Consider the following 22,723-nt stretch of genomic DNA (forward strand, 5'->3'; position numbering starts at 1 on the left):
AATATATACACATATATGTGTGTATGTGTATATACACATGTATGTGTGTGTATGAATATATAACCATATATATATTTATATATAATAATATATATTATAATATATTATAATATATATTATAATATATAATAATATATATAAATATATATATGGTTATAAGGCCTGAATGCATGGCCTGGACACTGACTCTGAGCCCCTTTGTGCTCAAGTCTAACATTCTATTACTTGAGGCACAATGCCAGTTTTTGACTTTCTTGAGTTGTTTGTTGGAGATAAGTCTCAAGAGGAATTTCCTGCCCAGGCTATCTTTGAACCACTATCCTCAGATCTAAGTGTCTTGAACAGCTAGAATTACAGCCATGAGCCATAGGCCTCTGACCAGGAAATAATTTTGCACAGAATGAATCTAATGTGCAAAATCTACTTCAAATTGGTATATTTCAGAATGATGTGTACCATAGGAAAGCATGTATGTAAAATCTAGCTAATGAATCATTCGTTGTTGTGCATTTAGAACGTTATGTAAGAAACTATTTGTGGTAACAGCCTACACTAGCAGTAATTTCTTGGGTATCATTGGAGAGAGAAAACTATGGTAAAAAAGGCAAGATTCCCTTCATGCAATTTACTTTTTTTAAAAAAATTACACATGATTAATTTATTTTTCTGCTATTAGTATAAATTCCTAAGAAAATCAGTTTAGAAAATCATGGAGTTCATACCTGAAAAGGGACAGGGAGTAGGATAAGTAGAGAGAGAAGACTTTTGGGCCTCTGGCACAGTTGATAAGACTTGACATTAGTTATGGACAAAGGTACCCAGGTACTTGGATACCCAGGCCATAATATAGCAAGTATATATTTAAGTGCCACCAAAATTTCAGTACATTCGTAAAAAATGGGTGTCTTCATCCTCACAAGGGAAGCAGATTAACTTTTACGTTTTATTAATTATAAGGCGTTTCCTCTGTGAGGTATTAACTAGGTACTCTGTGACAAATATAATCAGCTACTTGAATGTGAAATAAATTTACAATAAAACCCCACGTTCTCCATAGGCTAATTCTGATGGCACACTTATACAGTGTTTTCTGGCACTTGTGAAAGCGAATTATGATTCTTCTGTGATTTCCCTTGAATCAGAAGTCATTTGGTAAAATAATATACTTCAAAGCAAAATATCCATATCAAAACTCTGGGCAATACATATATGGCAGGAAAGTAAGGTTCCATAGATCTTTCATGAAACAACGGAGAAGCCATCATCAATTCAGACTGGCCATGAGACTCACCTTCCACTTCTAAAAATGAGATATTACAGTCTAGAAAAACTTCCTATTCAGGATAAAAGCATGATGATGTCTGAAGGGATATATTTCTCTTTGCAGCTTTATGTCATACAGGGAGTAAACAGAAAGTAATAAAATGTGCCTAGTAAAAGCTAGGAAAAGATGCCTTTTTAGGCATTAGAACCCTTTAGGGAAATACTCTGGAGTAAAAAGTATTTGCCTAGGGAGCCAATTATAAATTGGAGCAAAGGAATTGTTCCACACAGGAGTTGCTATCATAAGTGCACACAGAAACTGAGATCCAGTAAATAGATTATCTGTGAGGAATGAACACAAAGCTTTATGATTGCATGGAAGATTTCTGCAAGATGCAGGAAAGAAACTTAAGGAAAAACAGCCCTGTAGAACAGCCATAAACTACCCACAAAAGAAAAGAATTCAACATGTGCTGATGGTCACAGCAAAAGAGACTTCTAAGAACATACAAGTGTCATTATTTTAGAAGGGCTTGGAAAAGGAGCTTGCTTATTAGTACAATCACCATCACCATATCATTATTGTATATCATGCTGTTTGTGTAAATGCATATACTTGTGATTATGGCACTCACCAAGTCAAGGACAGAATGGTTTCTTCTGCAGTTGATCCTCCATCCCCACTGCATTACTTTACAATTCCATTGTGTCTTCATGGCTCATCTCTATCATGCAAATGCTTCCACACACTGTGTCTGAGTGTTGGGTTTGAGTGAGAGAAAGAGAGACAGACAGACAGACAGACAGACAGACAGACAGACAGACAGACAAAGAGATTGAAAGAGAGCATGCAGAAGATTGGTACTTACATTCATTTGTTACAATTCCATTTAGTTTAGATTTCTAGATTTTTAACTTAAGAATATTGGATGTGAAATTGATTTATATAAATGTTTCAAAGTCAAATTTGATAATCATACTACACTGGAGAAACTCTCAGCATCTTTCCCCTTTGATTCAGGTACAATCTAGTTATAAGGAGCACCTGGTATCTGGGTTGCAGACGAGAAGGAGCTTTGTGTCCATCTAGTTCCTATAGTTTTAGTTCACAAATTTGAAACAATGACCTAGACTCTACATTTCAATTTTGATAGTAAATTCCTTTTAACTACTTGTAAGCCATTGCATATAGATTTTAGTCTTCAGAACAGTCTAGTAATATAAGAATAAGAAATACATTTCTTTTTTCTGTTTTGTTTTTTTTTTGCCTGCCTTGAGCTTGAACTCAGGGCCTGAGCACTGTCCTTAGACTTTCTCAAGGCTAGAGCTCTACACTAGAGCCTCAGCACCACTTCTGGCTTTTTTCAATGTATGTGGTACCCAGGAATCGAACCGTAGTCTTCGTGCATGCTAGGCAAGCACTCTAACACTAGGCCAACTCCCAGCCTAAGAAATACATTCCTGTAAACAAAATGTCTGAGAGTAGCACATCAAAATTATCCAGAATTTTAAAGAAGTATGAATTTTTAGTTTTATTTGAACTTAGTGTTATATGATAAGGAAAATGAAGAAATGAATCTACTCTGTCTGTGGCCACAACCAGAGAAGCAGGTGTAGAAACACACACACACACACACACACACACACACACACACACAGCTCTGGGTTAAAGAATCTTGTCACTTCTTTCCCACAGACCTCTTGGAATCACTCAGATATCTCCAGCACCCTCCCTCAATCTTGAAGGGAAACCCCAAAGTGACTGTGCACACGACATTTATTTGACATTCCTCCTGATAGCATCTCGTCCTCCTTTAGGATAGAGTTGACACTTCCAGATATTTAGTGGAAAGCATGTATACAGTTATAAGGCTTCAACTTTCATTTTTATCTGCCTTTTTACAAGATGATATCAGTTAAAGCAAGTAAGACTCATGCAAGGAAAGATCCAACTCAAGGAAAGTAGATGAATAAAATTACCTTTTGATAAAAGATATGGAAGCATAACCCTTTTACTAATTACAATAAAAAATATCTCAGGCAAAAAAAAGATATGGAAGCATGAAATCAGAAATAGTTGGAGATTGTTAGTATAACACAAGGAAAAGCTTAAAGAATTATATCATGTGTGGTAAGGTTCTCTAGGTTTGATTATCCTTTGGGTCTAACAATGGAGATTGAATTTTTATTGTGGATTTTATGACTCCTTTAGGGAATAAATCAGCACATATCATAATTAATTAAAGTCTACCAGAGATTAGTAAATCACTCCATGCCATACGTACTTAGCCCTCTGACAAATTCAGATTAGTCACTTATCCAATTACTTGATAACATTTCAGGGTCAAATTCTCAAGTAAGTATGTAAAATAATTATCTGTTTTAAATTCACAACATCCCTATGAATTTGTTATTATCTTACATTTGCAATTGCAATTTATCAAAGCTGAAAGTGGGAATTTAGAATATTTGTTATTTTGTAGTTAACAAACAGAAGCTGTGTATCAAGCTCCAATATTTCTGACTAAAAAGCTGTACTTACAAAATATAGTAGTTCTATTAGTACTTCAAAATTTTTATCTGGATTTTGTTTCTTCACGTGCACTCTTTTAATTGTGTTAGTCTTTAATATTCAAAATAATGGAAAAAGGGAAAATGGAAAAGAGAGAGCAATAACTGATGTTAATCTGAGTAAATCAGAATATATGCATTTATGAATTACTATGATGCAACTCCTATGTAAAAGGATCATACTATCAAAATATAAATGAAGGAAATTCAGGCTACATTGATGTAAGGCAGGTACAGGTAAAAGTATCAATGCAGAGGGTATGGGATGTTGAAATTTTATGAATCTGTAAAAACAAAGCCTTGAAAACTGTTGAAATTATTCTCCAAAGATGGGAAGGGAGACAAGGGAAAGAGACAGGCAAGATGGGTTGGAGATAGATACATTATATGTATATACAGATATATACATACACATAGCTCCATCCTAGAGCTAATAGTTATGCTGATAAAATTCTTAAAAATTGAAAAGGTTGAGTAGAAGGGAAAATTCAAAACAACCTCTAAGTAAACATCCATATTTGAACTCAAACAAGTGAGAATAAAAGAAGTTTCATTTTGTATCAGAAAGAGAAGCAGAGCAACTTGTGTGATTGTTGTTTTTAATGCATTAGGTTATTTCTCTTCTTTATTTGCCCTTTGGTTAATCTCATAGTTAATGCATCTGACTTTGTTACCTGGTATATTATATATACATTCATTTATTTATTTATTTGAAATAGGAAAGGGACAGGAGGGAAACAAAATCATTGATTGGGAGGGAATGTGGAGAGGAAAATGGGGGCAAAAACATGAGAAGGGATATCAATGTGTGAGAAGTAACGCAGCTACTACCGAGCAAACGTAACTGTAACCCCTCTATACATTACGATGATAATAAAAAAAAGTGGGTCTTAGTTAAAATTATGCATCTATAGGCCATATGTTTGAGAATAAGGTGTTTCTGAGTTTTAAAATAATTTGAGTTATATAAAACGAATTCAACCCCTTTTCTATTGTCAGTATTAACACCACTTTCTGAATGGAATTTATTTAACATACTTACTTAAACTGATCAATGCTTCACAATAAGTCCTAAAAGTTGATTAGCAAGCATTTGATACCTTGAGTTTTCTGCCTCTGTTCACATTCAGGACCTTATGTAGCACAAATTCACTTGCTTATACTGATGATACTTACCTTAATTTTTTTAAATCAGATCCATTTTGACTTACATTCCACTGTGTTACTACTTTTTCCTCTTCTTGATCATTTCAAAAGTCTTCATCTTGACATGGATTAACAAAATGGAACAAAACCCAATGCATGCAGAGTAGGACTTGGGATGAAATACAATTTGAAAAATAGTTATATTAACAAACTTTCTTTCTATCATATGTTCTGAACAATATAAAAGCAAGCAAATTTGGAGCAATATGTTTTTCTTTCATGCAGTAACAGCATAATACAAAGAAATGGTCACCAAAAGTATGTGTAGTTATGTACGATATGCCTTTACCCTGCATGTAAAAAGATATACAAAAAACAAATAGTAGATAACAATATGTTCTTATAAATAAGATAATTCTGCAATGATTTGAAAGTACTTGCCAATAATACTCATTCTATAAATGCAATTCTAGATCCAAGTGCATATTTTTACCCTTCTCAGTAAATTGAATAAAGACCTTTTACTTCACACACACTACATGCAATTAAATTATGACAGTAACTTGTCAGAACAGAGCAAAATTTCACATGGGTGTCATTAAGCACACAACTGAATTTCAATGAAAGGGCAAAACAAGAAAATATAGCAATAATCAGCCAAACAAAGGAGCAATTAAATTCTATGCCTGTAACTGGGCAGGTATAAAATAAAATGCTGCACTAAAACTCATGAAAATGTTGGCTAATCATCCCAAATTAAGTATATAGTCAATGATTTTTGTATAGAATGATATTTCAGGAGAGATATAAATTTAAGATATAAAGTTCTTATACTCCCCCTTCACCCAGTAGAGATCAATCCCACCATTTGCTTTCATAACCCACTTGAAGGATTTGACACAAAATCTCACAATCGTTATCCCCATTTAAATATATTCTAATAAAGAATATTATGATAAAATTGCCTGCTAGGGATGAATGGGAGAACAATTACATTCTGAAATTGGATACCTGATACAAATCACCTATCACTATCTTCTCATAAAATCTGAAGTCTGTATTACATAAACGCAGGTTATTATCCCATTAGCCAGGCCTTCTTTTATTGGTGAACTTGACAAGGGAAATGTTAATACTGATAATAGAAAAGAAATTCCATTTGTTTTAGAGAACTCAAGTTATTTTTAAACTCAGAATAGTTGGCTTCAAACTCCATTTACAAAATAGGTGGCAAAGTACTTGTTTATAAATTTTAGATGTTCAGGAAACATTACCTGTGGTTTCCTGAGCACAATTATAAATTCTGTGATTAGTTCTTGGAATAATCAGTGAAATATACATATATATTAATATTAAGCATGTCCATATGCACTGAAAATTTTATTCTCAGGACAACATGCATTCAAATATAATTAGTTGAAAAGAGAAAATTCTTGTGCAAACAAGAATATGTAGAAAATATTTTGGTCACTTGATATATAATAATAACAGTTTGAGATATCAGTTAATTTCCAAAAGTACTCAATGCTGTGAGATCACAGAATTTTCTATTCTGTTAAGTGAACATCACTGAGAGATTCAATGTTATTAAATGGGATATATGTTACTAATGAAAAATAGTCATAGGGGCCAGGAGTTTGGCCTAGTGGCATTTGCTTGCCTAGCATGCATGAGGACCCGGTTCTATTCCTTGGTCCCACATACATAGAAAAAGCCAATAATGATGCTGTGGCTCAAGTGGTAGAGTTCTGGCTAGCCTTGAGAAAAAAAGAAAAGCAACATAACATTCCACATGAGTTTATTAGCGATAAAAATAGCTGCCAAAGGGGCCGGGAGTTTGGCCTAGTGGTTAAAGTGCTTGCCTAGCATGCATGAAGACCCGGGTTCGATTCCTCGGTACCACATACATAGAAAAAAAAAGCCGGAAGTGGCGCTGAGGCTCAAGTGGTAGAGCGCTAGCCTTGAGAAAGTCCAAGGACAGTGCTCAGGCCCTGTGCTCAAGCCCAGGACTGGCAAAAAAAAAAAAAAATAGCTGTCATTTACAAAACTAAATCATGTCATTATGACTATAATTTTCAAAGAAGAAATCAACACGAGAAAAAATACAACTTGATAATCACATATAATTGGCAGGTTAAAGTGTTCTTCAAGGAGGCTCTATTGGTCCTATGGAAATCGAGGGTTATTTTAAGGTCTTCTTTTTTTTGTGAGTCATGGGGCTTGAACTCTGGGCCTGGGCACTACCCCTGAGCTCTTCAGTTTAAGGCTACCACCCTACCTCCGAGCCTGGGTGTTGTCCCTGAGCTCTTCAGTTGAAAGCTAACACCCTATCCCTGGATCTACAGCCACACTTCTCCTTTTCTAGTGATTAATTGGACACTTCTCCTTTTCTAGTGATTAATTGGAGATAAGAGTTTCACAGTCCTTAGTGCCCAAGCTGGTTTTGAATCTTCATCCTCAGATCTCAGCCTCCTGAGCAGTGAAGATTACAGCCCTGAGACACTGAGCCCAGGTTATTTTAGGGTATCTTATTTAAAAATATTGTAAGTCATTTAACCTGTACATGTTCCTGACATGAAATTCCAGTCTTAAAATATCATATTACTATTTTTCCTGAAGAGATTATGGTCCAATTTGATGTTTATTAAAGCTCCTGTTTACCAATTAAGGGAAATGAGAAGGCACAATAATAAAACCAATAGATAAGGGTTATTATTAGTTATTATTCAGTTGGATGTCATTAGAAAAGAACTAAATTGAAAAGATTTTTATCAAACTAAACGTTAAATTTTACTCACATAAGATAAAATTATTATGCTCAATTTTTCCTGAGTATTTTGACTTTTAAACAATTAATGCATTTGTTCTCTAATCCTTGGCATTGTGGCTCATTACTAGGTACTATAACTCGTCACTTGGGATTCTTACTCGTGTCATTATTTGCTTCAGGGAAAGTTTTATTATTTTTTTCTTTCAATCATTGGTTTCACTTTTTCTAGCTATTCAAAATGTAATATCTTCTTAGATCCTTCCTTTTAACTATTCAAATTTAGCAATTTGCATAATATGAACTCCCATGGACATATCTGTTACAGTGGCATACGGTTTCCAGTTTTGAATGCATATAAACCATCCTTCAAGATTAGCCTCACTTTATGAATGGCTCATGTTTAGTTTGCTGAGGAAGTACTGGACAGAATAAAAAGCCTACGTCTATTATATGTTGGTCCTTTATTATGTGTTGACACTGCGCCAAAGTGTCAAAGCCTCATTTGAAGTATTTTCTTAGGGGCTGGGAGCATAGTCTAGTGGTAGAATCCTTACCCAGCATGCACGAAGGCCTGGGGTTGATTACTCAGTATCACATACAGAGAAGAGTGTAGAAATGGTGTTGGGGGCAAGTGGTAGAGAAAGCCCTTGAGAAAGCCCAAGGACAGTGCCCATGTCCTGAGTTCAAGCCAACAACAACAAAGCTTGCCTGAAATTAATGCAAAAGAGAATCTGGTCACTTGGCAAGTTTTCACAAATTATTTACACTCTAAGTTCTTCAGGATAATATAATGGATCAGGTCTTTCACTGATTTATGAATAGCAGGCGACACTTGGATGAGATGGTCAGGGATGTGGAAGTCACAGAAGACTGGTGACAAGGAAGTATGGGCAAGAGGACTGACAGTTGTCGTCTTGGAATAGGTACAATATATGCGGATCTTTTTTATACTGCAAGGTACCTACTAAGTGTGCCAAGAGCAAAGAACCTGCCAAGAGCCACGATGTATTATTATGCTCTCCATAATGTCACACTCACCAGCTGTCATTTCTCTAACAATTCAGGGCTACGTCAACACACCCAAGTACAAAATGTCATTGCACCAGGAAGAGAGGTTATGAATGTCTTGACAATTTATCTCTAATGTAATTTTAATATGTCTTCTTCAAATTTTAGGCATTACTAATATAATAATGTTAATATTCCAAAATGTCATTGGGTTGCAGGGATGGTCCTTTGTGAATGGGATTAAAACTCCTTTTCATCATCCTATGCTAATTATAAAAAGAGGTTATGTATCATGATACCTCTATGCCTATATAATGTACTTTAGTAGATTCATTCCCTCTGTTACTCTTTATATTTTATGTATTTATAGTTTTTTTCCTCTTGACTTTGTGCCATCTGCTCTAAGATCACATTAAGACCTGAACTAGACTAAATGCTGAAGTCTCGATCTCTGACTTTCTCCCAAGCTTCAAAATTGTAAAAATATAATGCTACTGTTTATATATTATAATCTCTCATACTGTTTCATCAGCATAAATTGAATTAAGATATCCTCTAATACTAATAAAGGAGAACCCAATGCACATTGAATCTACTAAGATCAGAGGTCAGTTTGAGTTTATGTGATGGTTTTCTTAGCTTCAGAGATCAGGAAGTCATCAAGAGACAAATCAATCATATTTGATCCTTTGTATCATAGGTAGAGATTCTTCTTTAGAGGAAATGACATTTCTTAGGAGCCTCCTCCTGCTTGTCACTATGCAGTTGTATATGTATTCATAATCATAGACATGTAAAAATTGCCTCTTTCCCAGATACAGCCTACATTAAAGTAATTATTGATGGTTTTATATCCTTTGGGTTTACTCTCTTTCTAATAAGTAAGTGTAGTAGCAGTTGGACTACACATGTTGGAATTCCTTATTGATTGCTCAATGTCTGCTCCAGCTAGAAGATAACACATATTAGTTTTGGGATACTATATTACAAGATGAAACACAAGCATGAAAGAGTTGGTCATGCCTCTAGTCCTTCCTCTGGTTTCAAATTGCAAAGCACTAAGAAGAAAAAGGTGTTTACTTACAAAAAATTCCAACCTTCCCACCAAGCATGTGGGCACATTATGAAATGGCACATCCTGTGACCCCTAAATTTACAATGGCCACATAACATTCACGATGAAATATAAATGGTGATTGAGAGTACAGTCAAGAACACGATGCATATCCTAAAAAATTAAAGTAAGGGAAGGGGTGGGTTGGATGGGATCGGTGAGAAGATAAAGATATGTTATATTCATGAACAACTTAGTTAAATGGCATCTCTTGTACAACTACTTAAAGAGAAAAATTAAAAAAAATAAATTACAATTTAAAAGCAAGTGTTACAGCCAGGATGAAGTGTTAAAACCAGTTTAGATTTGTTGATGAGAAGATGGTATCTTTTCAAGAATCATAAATCATTAGGAAAATATGGCCTGTGATTTTTTTTTTGGATTCAATCATGACTACAGTGAGCTTCTAATCTACAGCTGGAAGTCATACAACAAGTAGCATTGTGTGTCAGTTGCGTTTGGCGATTTTTACAAGGTATTTTTTGAAAGTAATAAATAGAGAAAATGGATAATGCCTCCAGTACCAATAACATTATGGAGTTTAGAAATCCAGATATTCTAGAAAATATTTGTTATCAAATAAGAAAATATTTGTTATTGTTGATGGTAATGTTTTATTCCATTATAATCACAAAACGACAAATATAAGAGTTCAGTTATTTTAATTGGAAAATTGGCACCAAATTTCACAGAAAGTATTGGATCAAAAGTCCTTGTACTATTAAGAGTTCAGTATATGTTAGTTTCTAAATTAGAGTTCCAGCAAAGCACACACCATTAATTAAGTTCATTAAGCCAGACAAAATGTCTTAGGAAAAGAGATTCAAACTACAGTTCTCTTAACAAAGTCTTACAGGATGACTATATCTGAAATTAATTTGACAGAGAGAAAAATCTAACTTAGTAAATAAAGAAGCAAAACAAAAAAATCTAACTAGAAAAGGAATGCGCTATTGTCATTAGTGCATGGAGCTGACTGCAGTAAAATGTATGAGTCCAATTAAATGTTGAGTGTCTAATACCAAAGTGTCCCACTAAATTGGATGATAAGGAGAAAAATACAAAGCAAGGCTGAACACCATCAGGGACTGACAAATGTCTCTAAATAGAAAAAAAAATGCCAGACATCAACACGATAGCAAAACAAGGTGCAAAAATATATACACTTGCAGCTTGTCATTATCTTATTATCTAGATGTTCCCAAGAGACTACAGGAGAGGTGTACAAACACCTCCCTATATGCACATATGGATGTGTATATGTAGAAATATATTTATATAGATATGTGTGTATCTACGTATATATACGTATGTGTATATACATGTTTTAGAGAGTACATATAATATACTACATGTCATGTACTCTCTAAAAAAACATTTGTGTCAACAAATCACTGAATCCCTATGGAAGAGAAAAAGAGTAAATATCTTTTTTTCCTTTGGCATTACTATGTTTTAAACTCAGTGCATTGTACTTGCTAGGCAACTGCTTTACCCATCAGGCCATGCTTCTAATAATTTTTGGAATCATTGACATTTTTGAGGTTGTTTTATGATTTTTTGTTCTTATTTTCTTTTTTTAATATTTTATTGTAATTAATAAAAGGGTTACATGATTGTGCCAGATAGAAGGTGCATTAATTCACATACATTGATACTCTTTCACATGTCTTGGTCCCCATTACCCTCCCCCCATCTTGGTGTTGCTTAGTGTTGTCTTGGATTCTAAATCTTCCTGCATTTTGAGCCTAACATGTACCATATCTGGTCTGAAGTCTGACCATTTCTTTCTGAAGAGTAGCATGGGGAAGAAGAAAATCTCCCTATGAGATACACAATGAAATCATAATTCCAAAATTTAAGTCTGAGAATATGAAATTCGACAAGTAACCTCTCTCTCTCACACACACACACAGATTCAACATTCCCTCTCTCTCTCTCTCTCTCTCTCTCTCTCTCACACACACACACCCATTTCGCCACACACACATCAAGGATAGCAAGCAACAACCTCAAATAGATTTTTTTTTATCCTCCAAAAGCTATTGAAAAATATAAAGGTAATTTTGTGCTATAAATAAAAGTGGAAATGTTCCAAAATGGATGTTAAAAGCAGACAAAAAGTTATCGAGTCTTTGTCCTCTTCTGTTTATTTCTAAAGGTTTTGAGCAAAAAAAATAAATATACTGGCTAAAAACATGAACACAAACTGAAAATATTAATAAACAAATTTTAGTAATCTAACAGATGGAATATAATAGAAAGGGCCTCCATTCTTTTTATTCTGTGTTTCTCTTCAAACAGACATACCACATGAACTTTGAAGAAAAGCATTTACCCTTTTATATTGCTTGCACAAATCCGGACATTTTATTCTAAAAGTACAGAAAGATTCTTAAAAACTTCAACAATAAGCATATTAATGTATATATATATGCTTAAAATGTAAGGATAAGGAATCTCTTAAAAGTAAAAGAAAACACATACATTACAAGGAAAATACTGGAGAATGGAACCAGAGCCAACTAGCAACTGCATAGATTCCTGCCAGTCATTCCCAGTGTACACAATTTTGCCTGTGTGTTTCATTGATAAAAAAAGAGAACCACAATAATCTTTATAGTAGAAATGAAGGAAATGCTTCTAAGGAGACTCTGAAACAAAAGAGACTAATATAGTCATTATGAAATATTTATGCAAGAAACATTGAAAATGATACTTAAGTATTGCAAGAAAGAAAAAAGTAGCACTAAAACAGCGAGTTAGAAATTGTATGAACCAGTCACATTGCCTGAATAGAGAGGGAATGAATGTACATTAACAATTTTTAATATTCTTTTTATTGTAATTATTAGAAGGGTTACATCGTATTCATCAGATAGAAGATGCATTACTTCACAAACATTGATACACCTTTTCATGTTTTTTCTGCATTTCCCTCCCACCTCCCCACCCTCATCTTGTTTTCCCCCTTCCCTATTCTATTTTAAATAAACAAATAAATATGTATACAATATACCAGATAACAAGTTAAGATACTGTAACGATAAGAGATAACCAACAAAAGAGATGCGAAATCACATAGTACTTTAAGAACAAAAGTCACACCTCATATGGCTCTTGTTTCTAAATCTTGAAGTTCTTTCATTAATTTATTACATCAATGAAAACAAGTGTGAGGATGGTGTTAATAAAATCAGGGGCTGTTTTGTGAAAAAATAAAAAAAAATGAGATACTGGGCTAAACAAAAAAAATAGAAACTGGGTCTAAAACTTTCTTCTAGTCAGCAAGAAATATGGAAAGCATCAGTAATTTATTGGACTAAGTAAATTACTGAAATTGACTGTAGCCAAAAAAACTCTCTGTGGATCGGTAAACACAGCAAAAATAGGCTAAGAGCCATGGTCTTCCTTTAAAAGATAACCAAAACTCCTATCCTTTATGGACAAATTCTCTGACGATATCTGAAACTTAAAATATACATGAGAAAATTTAAAAGTAGTTAAAAATGTAACAAAAGGCAAAATTTCTTTTAGAAGAATAGTCCTTGTCTTTCCAAATACATGAATGAAGAGAAAATAGTTTAGGGTATATATAAACTGCATTTCAAAATAAAGATAGCTGGCAGCCATGAGATTATAATCCTTATAAAACTTGCTTACATATTTTGTGGCAGAGGGTGAAGCAGAATTCAATTTTTTAAAATTAGTATAATTATGAACAGAAATGTAAGGCAAAAGTTCTTGAAAAAAGTGGTTAAATGATTCTGAAGCTTACCTTCAATACCTTTCTAGAAATAATCATTTGTGTCCAAAAAACCAGAAGTTACCACCACACAGGTGAAACACAGCTTTATGTATGGAGTCATATACAGACACGTAAATAAGATGTCTAGTAGCTTCAATAAGATTCATTGAGATTTTTTTTGTTAAAGCCAATTAATACAGAAAAACAAATTTAACACAAAAATTTTGTTATGAAATATGACAGTTTCATTAGGCTTCTATGATATGTGAACATATTTGGCCAACTACATAGACAATTCAGCAGAATGGAAGGGCAATTTTTTATTGCTTAAAATAACTCATACACTTTTTTTTTTGCCAGTCCTGGGCTTGAGCTCAGGGCCTGAGCCCTGTCCTTGGACTTTCTCAAGGCTAGAGATAAATTTTGACATTGAGAAATAAGACAACATTCTCATAAACTGGCAAAGTGGAACTGTCTTTTATTTTGTTTCAAATCACAATTATAAAAAAAAAGGGAAACATTTTCTGTGGTGGCTTTTATTGTAACTAGCATACTAAGGAGAATATAAAATTACCCACACATACTTTCTCTTCTATTCACCAATGAAATAACTACCTTTTAAAAGGTAATATAACCCACCAATTACACTTGACAATCTCTCATTCAGAAACCCTGAACACCTGTGTAGAGACACTGAGGAACAAATCATTACTCAAAGGTTATGATTTTTAAAAATCTAAATAAATACCCCTTTCAGTTAAAAAGAGTATTCTTTAATTGCAGGGCTTCTTTTCCCATAGAGACTTAAAATACTTTTTCTGTGATCTACTTTCAGGTTCTCCCGTCCCCTCCCTGAATAATTGGTAGTTCACTGCCAACATTATAAGCATTTTTCTTGCGACTGACATTTCAACATTAAGAGACACTAAAGAATAAATACTGAGTGTTATTCAACTTATTTTGGCAATCAATGCTGATGGAAAAATACTGGGTTTTCCCTCTTTCTTCTGTACAAACTTCCTAGCATAAAACTTGTGCTTTTTAAATTACAAAACTTGCAAGTGACTGTACAAAAAGGTTATTTTGAAGGTAAAAAAGAAACATAACCAGAGAAATATCAGTCATGGCAAACTAGCTGAAAACAAATTCAAAACAAAGTAGGTATATGAAAATTGTTTGAAAAATATCACTTCACCATTTCAGTTACAATTGGTTACAAATTAGTTAACTGATTTAATCATAATAATTAAAACTGTTAGTATTTTGTAAACATACAAAATTATAAATTAAGGCATGTCCAACTTCATCTTTGGACAGGAAAAGATTATTTATTTTGCCTATTATTTACAAAGGAATAGTGATACTTTTGTCTTCAATATCAGCAGCCAATAATTCACCTCCAAATTATTTTGCTTACTTGATTAGAACATACAACATGGACCCTAGGGCTAAGCTAAGAATTACTGAGACAGAATCTCCAGGGTACAGTGTTTGAAACTTACTGATAAACTAGATGATTTACATAAATGGTATTGCTTCGAAAAAATGTTCATTTAGGTTTATAACTTAAATATAGCGAATGTAGCCTACCAGTATTTAATTTTAACTTCTGAGCGTTAAGAAATGATTGTGATCTTTGCAAAATAATCACTCCTTTGTACAATTAAAGAAAAATTAAAAAAACAAAATAAAAGTGTTATTACTTCACAAAACACAGGAGGAATTAAAAGTGGTTCACAAAAGTCATGAATAGAGAGAAAAAAGAAGTTGTGAAGAAAAAAATGAGGCACACGTAAACAGGTGGTATGATTTCCATCTTAGAAACACTGCTTCAACCCTCTTTTCTCACAAGCACTGAGGAATGTTGGGGTACTTCTCGGATGTCTAGGAAAGGGTTAAGATGGTGGCGGAGCCCTCGAGTAATCCCAGGAACACAGACACCTGAGACCAGACCCTCAGTGCAGATCTAATTTTATTTTTTCCATATATTTTTGATTGTGATTAATAGAAGGGTTACATGATATTTGCCAGATAGATGGTGCATTAATTCCCATACTTTGATACCCTTTCACATGTCTTGGACCACATTTCCCTCCCCCCCAACTCCCACCCATCATCTTGTTTTCCCCCATTCCCTGTCCAATTTCAAATAACCAAATACAAATATATCCGATATATCAGGTAACAAAGTTAGATACTGTAACAATATGAGATAACCAAGGGACAGCAAAAGAGATGAGAGATAACATAGTACCTTAAGAACAACAATCACACATTATATGGCTTATGTTTCTACATCCCAGAGATCCTTTCATTTAGCGTCCTACTATATGGCCTTTTGTACCTAGGTTTTGCTCTATTGCAAATCTCTGCTAGGAGAGTACAAGGTTTCTACTGATAATGACAAATGAGGGAAACCATTGAGCCTAAGTTCCTTTGAGTCTGGCTTACTTCACTTAATATATCTTTTCTAAATCTTTCCATTTCCTAACAAATGGGACAATGTCATTCTGACAGCAGCATAGAATTCCATTGTGTACAAATACCACATCTTGTTGATGCACTCATCAACTGAGGGACATCAAGGTTGGTTCCATATCTTTGCTATGGTAAATAGTGCTGCAATGAACATTGTTGTGCTGGTGGATTTAGTATATCTTTGTTTCTGGATGATTGGTAAATGCCAAGTAGTGGAATTGCTGGGTCGTAGGGGAGCTCTATGTTTAGCCTTCTTTTTTTTTTTTTTTTTTTTTTTTGCCAATCCTAGGCTTGAGCTCAGGGCCTGAGCACTGTCCTTGGATTTTCTCAAGGCTAGAGCTCTACCACTTGAGCCTCAGCACCACTTCCGGCTTTTTTCTATGTATGTGGTACCGAGGAATCGAACCTTGGTCTTCGTGCATGCTAGGGAAGCACTTTAACCCGGCCCCGGTACCTTTTGAGGAACTGCCATACTGCTTTCCATAGTGGTTGAACGAGTTTGCACTCCCACCAACAGTGTAGTAGTGATCCCTCTTGGTCGCATCCCCTCCAGCATCTGTTGTTATTAGTTTTCTTGATCCTGGCCATTCTAACTGGAGTGAGTTGTTTTGATTTGCATTTCTTTTATGGCCAGAAATGTTGAGCATTTCTTCATGTGTCTATAGGCCATTTTTGTTTCTTGTTCAGAGAAGACTGTCTTTAAGTCTTTGGCCCATCTTTTAATGGGATGGTTGTTTCTTTGGAGATTAGTTTTGGAGTGATTCAATTTTTTGAGCTGTAGTATATTTTAGATATGAGGCCTTTGTCTGTTGTATGGTTGGTGAAGATCTTCTCCCACTCTGCGAGCATATTGAAATAAACAAAATCACAGATGAAAATGGTAATATCACGACAGAAATTACCAAGATCCAGAGTATCATGAGGGAATACTTCTCAAACCTTTGCCAACAAATTTGAGAATCTAGAAGAAATGGACAAATTCCTAGCCAGTATTAAAATACCCACACCAAACCAAGAAGAACTAACTCAACTAAACAGGCCTATTTCAAGCACTGAAATAGAAATGGCAATAAGAGAAGTTACACCTAAGAAAGGCCCAGGGCCAGATGGATTCACAGCTGAATTCTATAAGGTCTTCAAAGCAGAGCTCACACCAATACTCCTCAAGCTCTTCAACGAAATTAAAAATGAAGGTTCTTTACCAAATTCATTCTATGAAGCCAGTATAACCCTCATCCCCAAACCAGACAGAGATTCATCAAAGAAATTGAACTATAGACCTATTTCTTTGATGAATATCGATGCAAAACTTCTCAACAAAATACTGGCCAACCGTTTACAACAACTCATCAAAAAAATTATACACTGTGATCAAACAGGATTTATCACAGGGAGGCAAAGCTGGTTCAACATATGCAAATTAATTAATATAATTCAACACAGCAACAGAAGCAAGGACAAAAATCACATTATTGTCTCAATAGATGCAGAAAAGCCATTTGACAAGATCCAACATCCCTTTATGTTAAAAGCTCTGGAGAAACTGGGAATCCATGGAACATTCCTCAATATAATAAAGGCTGTATATGACAAACCCACAGCTAGTATTATACTTGAGGTCAAAAAACTAAAGCCATTCCCTCTAAAAACAGGAATGAGACAAGGATGCCCACTCTCTCCACTCCTCTTTAACATAGTATTAGAATTCTTAGCCAGTGCAATAAGGCAAGAAGCAAGCATATAGGGGATCCAAATAGGGAAAGAGGAAGTAAAACTTTCCCACTTTGCAGAAGACATGATCCTATATTTAAAGAATCCTACAGACTCTACTCCCAAGCTCCTTGAGCTGATTCAAAACTTTGGAAGCGTAGCAGGTTATAAAATTAACCCTCAAAAATCAACTTTCTTCCTCTATGCCAACAGTGAGAGGAATGAGGCAACAATCAGGAAAGCAAATCCTTTTGCAATAGCCTCAAAGAAAATAAAGTACCTAGGAATTACCTTATCTAAGAATGTAAAGGAACTTTTTGATGAAAACTTTAAAACCCTGAAAAAGCATATTAAAGCAGAACTGAGGAAATGGAAAATCCTCCCATGCTCCTGGATTGGAAGAATCAATATCGTGAAAATGACAATCTTGCCAAGGGCTATCTACAAATTCAACACAATACACATCAATATCCCAATGGCATTCTTTAAAGAAATAGAAGAGGCAATCCAAAATTTCATATGGAATAATAAAAGACCCCGTATAGCAAAAACACTTAGCAGAAAGAACAGCGTAGGAGGAATTTCAATACCAAACTTTAGACTCTATTTCAGGGCTATAATTATCAAAACAGCTTGGTACTGGCACAAGAACAGGCCTGAAGACCAATGGAATAGAACTGAGCACCCAGATATTAAACCACAGACCTATGGCCACCTAATCTTTGACAAGGGAGCCAAAAAAATAGAATGGAAGAAAGACAGCCTCTTCAACAAGTGGTGCTGGCAGAACTGGTTAAGCACATGCAGAAAACTAAAGTTGGATCCTTCTTTGTCACCATGTACTAGAATTAACTCCAAATGGATCAGAGACCTGGAGGTAAAAGCCGACACTCTGAAAACTTTACAAGAAGGAATAGGAGATACACTAGGCCTCCTTGGCATAGGTTGAAACTTTCTTAATAAGGACCAAGAATCACAACAAATCAGAGAAAGCCTGGCTAAGTGGGATTGCATTAAACTGCAGAGCTTTTGCATGGCAAAGGACATAGCTAGTAAACTAATTAGGATCTAACTTTATTTTACAAAACGCGCTGGCTACATAGAGATCAAGTGGTGGCCTCCATGTCATCAAGGAGGGTGTGGCCAGGCGCCCTCTGACTCCTGACTGCTTATTTCACTGAGTGTGTACATGCTGAACACAAGGCAGCAAGCAGCAGAGTTCCAATGGCTACCCCCACAGAAGACTAAAGATCTGTTTCAATGATACAACTGATTTAACGTTGAAGGTGCTATTAGATACTTAAAAAGTATTTTCGCAAAGTAATACTAGATGCTACATAGTGCAATAAGAGTTTTGCAGAAAGATGAAATGGAATAATTGAGAACTGTGCTAAAGATTATAATAGCCAGTACATGAAAACAGAATTTAAATGTGTGTAGACATTGAGACACAAGTAATATTCACTTAAATTCACTTAATGTTCACTGATTTTTAAACTGACATGCATGTAGTAAACCAGTGTATCATTCAGTGATATGGTTTTGACATATGATCTTCAAAACTTGTGCTATTTACCATCTGGGTCCCCAAATTGTTGCAGTTGTGAAGTATAAAGACTTTAAGGGGTGTGGTCTGTGAGACTTTCTGGTCACACTGTGCTAGACACGATTAGAAACAGAACACTGCCTCATATGCTCTCCTCTTTGTTTCGAATCATGAAGTGAGGCCCTCTTGCACTGTCTGACCAGTGACTTGTAGCAACAGGACTAAATGCTTCCACATTGCCATCCAAGTCAAAACTTTCCTCTCTTTAATTTGAATATCTTAGGTGATTTTGTTATTAATTATAGTGTAATGCATAATGTAGCAATGAAAACCAAGATCACTTATACTGACTATTTTTTTTCTTTTTAAATGTATAAGGTGATTGGTGTTTAATAACATTACAGTAAAAAATGGATAGTATTAATGCAATTAGATGTAATTGTTAGGTTTTAATAAACACATTTACAGATTTAGCTTTTAATGTGAACAATTGTTTAAGACATATACTAACCTAAGTGAAGCTTATTCACATATATTTAAATAATTACATATATTATGTACAGTTTATAAAATAGGCAATGCTATTTAAACTCCAAATTTTACTACCTATACTAAGTATATGGGTAGGAAAAATAATTCATAACATAAAATATCATGTCTATAACAATACTTGCAGGGGCAGGCAGTGTACTCTAGTGCTAGAGTACTCTCCTAGCATGTACGAAGCCCTGGGTTCTATTTCTCAGTACCAGAAATCATGAAAAATTTACAGGAAAGCATAAAGGCAGTATTAAGGCTTCTGAGTGCAGGCTGAAACTGTCTAAGTAAAAATCCAGCACAACAAACTAAAGAAGAAATTAATAAATGTGATTACACCAAACTTAAACGTTTCCACCTGGCAAAGATAGCAAGGTAAATAGGAAGCCCACCAAATGGGAGAATTTTTTTTAACCAGCTATTCACTAGATAAGAGCTAGTACCCAGAATATCCTTGAGCTCAAAAATTTAAATAATCAGATATTAAACCAAAGAAATTATAAAGTAACTGGAAATGGATCAATGACTTAAAGAGAAAATTTGTAGAAGTTGTTTCCGTTTGTTTCAAGATGTATTTAGAAAACTTTTCTTCATTTCTACTATGAAGATTTTTGTGGCTCTATCTTGGTGTATGAAATCTGGAGCTCCATTTGGGGAAATAAGTATGTCTATTTTGTATTTGATTATTTAGGAAATACATAAATCATAGTAATTATATATTCTAATGGGAGAAAATGTGATGTTTCAAAATGTATATACATTGTGTAATGTTTAAATCCAGTTGTTCATACATAACTTCTAATTCATTTGCAAGTTCTTTATGAAAAAAATTCAAAATATTTTCTTGAATCTTTTAAAATACCCAACACATTGTCTTTACTAAAAATTGTTTGAATATGTAATAGCTCACAGAGAGCCTTCTGAATACCTGATGTTCTTGAATGCTAACCTCTATACTACCATTTAATTTTTTAGTGATTATCTCTCTTATCATGGTCCCTTTTTTGTGATATTAGGAGTAAACCCTGGTTTCTCCTGAATGATAAATGATCTGACTCTGAATTGTTCTTTTAACTATTTTTTTAAAATTCAGGTCTGAAAATATCATGTATGAAAACATTTCATGAACTTGAGAAAATACTAAGGGAGACAATTAAAAGAGTTTTCTCAAATATCTCCTTCATTAATTAGTTCCAATTAAATGTTCATAAACCCTCAAACAATATACACACATTTATGGTATATAAGATCATGAATACTTTTCACCTTTACTACATTGTGTTGTGCTGCTTTCCTTATCCAAGTATGAATAAATGTTTTCTTTGTTATTTTATATATAAATTTTTGTTCCAAAATATAACAACAGTAACCATGTCTATTTATTTCTTATGTAATAGGCCATTTCTTAAGAGCTATATAGAATTCCTTTGGATGAAAGATAGCTACTTAAGTACTTTACTATCCAAAGATAAGCATTCATTCATATACAATCATGCCCTGCCTCTTTTTTTTTTAATAAAAGTTTATTTAAACAACAGGATGCTTGAGTTGAAGGGAAAATATCTAGGATTCTTTTTTTTAAAGAGTAATTTACCCCTAAAGACAGATTTGCCCTACATGTAACAGCTATGTACCAAAAAGTTATAAAATTGTCCTTGGTTTTACAATGATAAATGAAAACATTAAAATTCTTCAATCAAACAAGGTATGCAAGGATTTTTGCTGTTGTTTTTTTCTTTTTTGTTAAAACAGTGAGAGCAAAATAACTTACTGAAATATAAAGATAAAAACTGAATAAGCGTGCTACTAATGGAGAAGGGGGATATTTTTACAGAACCAGTCTTTTTCCCCATCCAATCTCCATTTGATGTCAATCAAAATATACCATTGGCATTTAGTTAAAAAAAGAAAAAAAAAGAAAAGCAATATGCTTGTGCACATACACCAGTTTCTTTATGTACAATAAAGGAATGGGGAAGGGGAAAATGAAAGAACAGAGAAAACTATACTGTAGTAGTCAGGATGTGGTGGAACCAAATGCAGTTTTCTAATTAAGAATGTATTCTTAGTCTATAAGAACAAAGTTCTGGAGCAAAGTAGCAGGTTCCCTTTTTAGTAGACACCTCCTGCCTGCTGCTGGAACACACGAATTGTATCTTCACCTCCATTTACATCTGTGCAGGTGTGTCTCTTTCATTGATTGGCTGCCCATCAAATCGGAATCTGATCTGCCTGGTGAACAAACCCTGTCCTTCACAATAGGCTTCCATTAGTTTACTAAGTGGTGTATGCCTCTTAATCTTACATTGTACCACAGAACCATCCTGCCCCGCCACCTTCAAGTTAATATGATTGTTGTTCTCAGTCTTGACTCCTTCCTTGGGCTTTTCATCTGCCATCCCAAGCGCTGGAGTCTCCTCAGATGTCGCTTCACAAAAGAGGTCCCGAAAGGGCTCACAGGCAGTTAGTTCCACAGCGGCTGGAGGAAGTGGCAGCGGTGGATGAGGCAGAGGGCGCATGCACATCATGCTCCATGCCTTGCTTTTTAAAGTAGGCTCTTGGATTTGTTTCAGGACATAAAACCTGGATGCTCTAAACACATAAATAAAATAGAATGACATTTGGTTATAGCCTATATATCCTACCAGATACTACAATTAATTTCTAGGTTATTTATAAAAAATAATATATAACTGAAAATTAAAGCTTCACTTTATTGCTTAGTACATTGTTTAGTATATATTTTTAAGAAAAAAGTCTAAACATTTACTAAAGATATGATTTAATAGCCACATGTTTTACTATCTTAAGTAATTCTGCAAAAAGCTCTAA

General features: G+C 34.4%; 1 pseudogene; it reads right to left on the reverse strand.

The window, feature by feature from the left end:
* Positions 1–22,003: 22,003 nt before the first annotated feature.
* Positions 22,004–22,290, reverse strand: LOC150049800 (small ubiquitin-related modifier 2 pseudogene; annotated as a pseudogene).
* Positions 22,291–22,723: the final 433 nt, after the last annotated feature.

This window comes from Megascapheus bottae, chromosome 19 (genome assembly GCF_031878675.1).
Source record: "Megascapheus bottae isolate mThoBot1 chromosome 19, mThoBot2.hap1, whole genome shotgun sequence".
Lineage (NCBI taxonomy): Eukaryota > Metazoa > Chordata > Mammalia > Rodentia > Geomyidae > Megascapheus > Megascapheus bottae.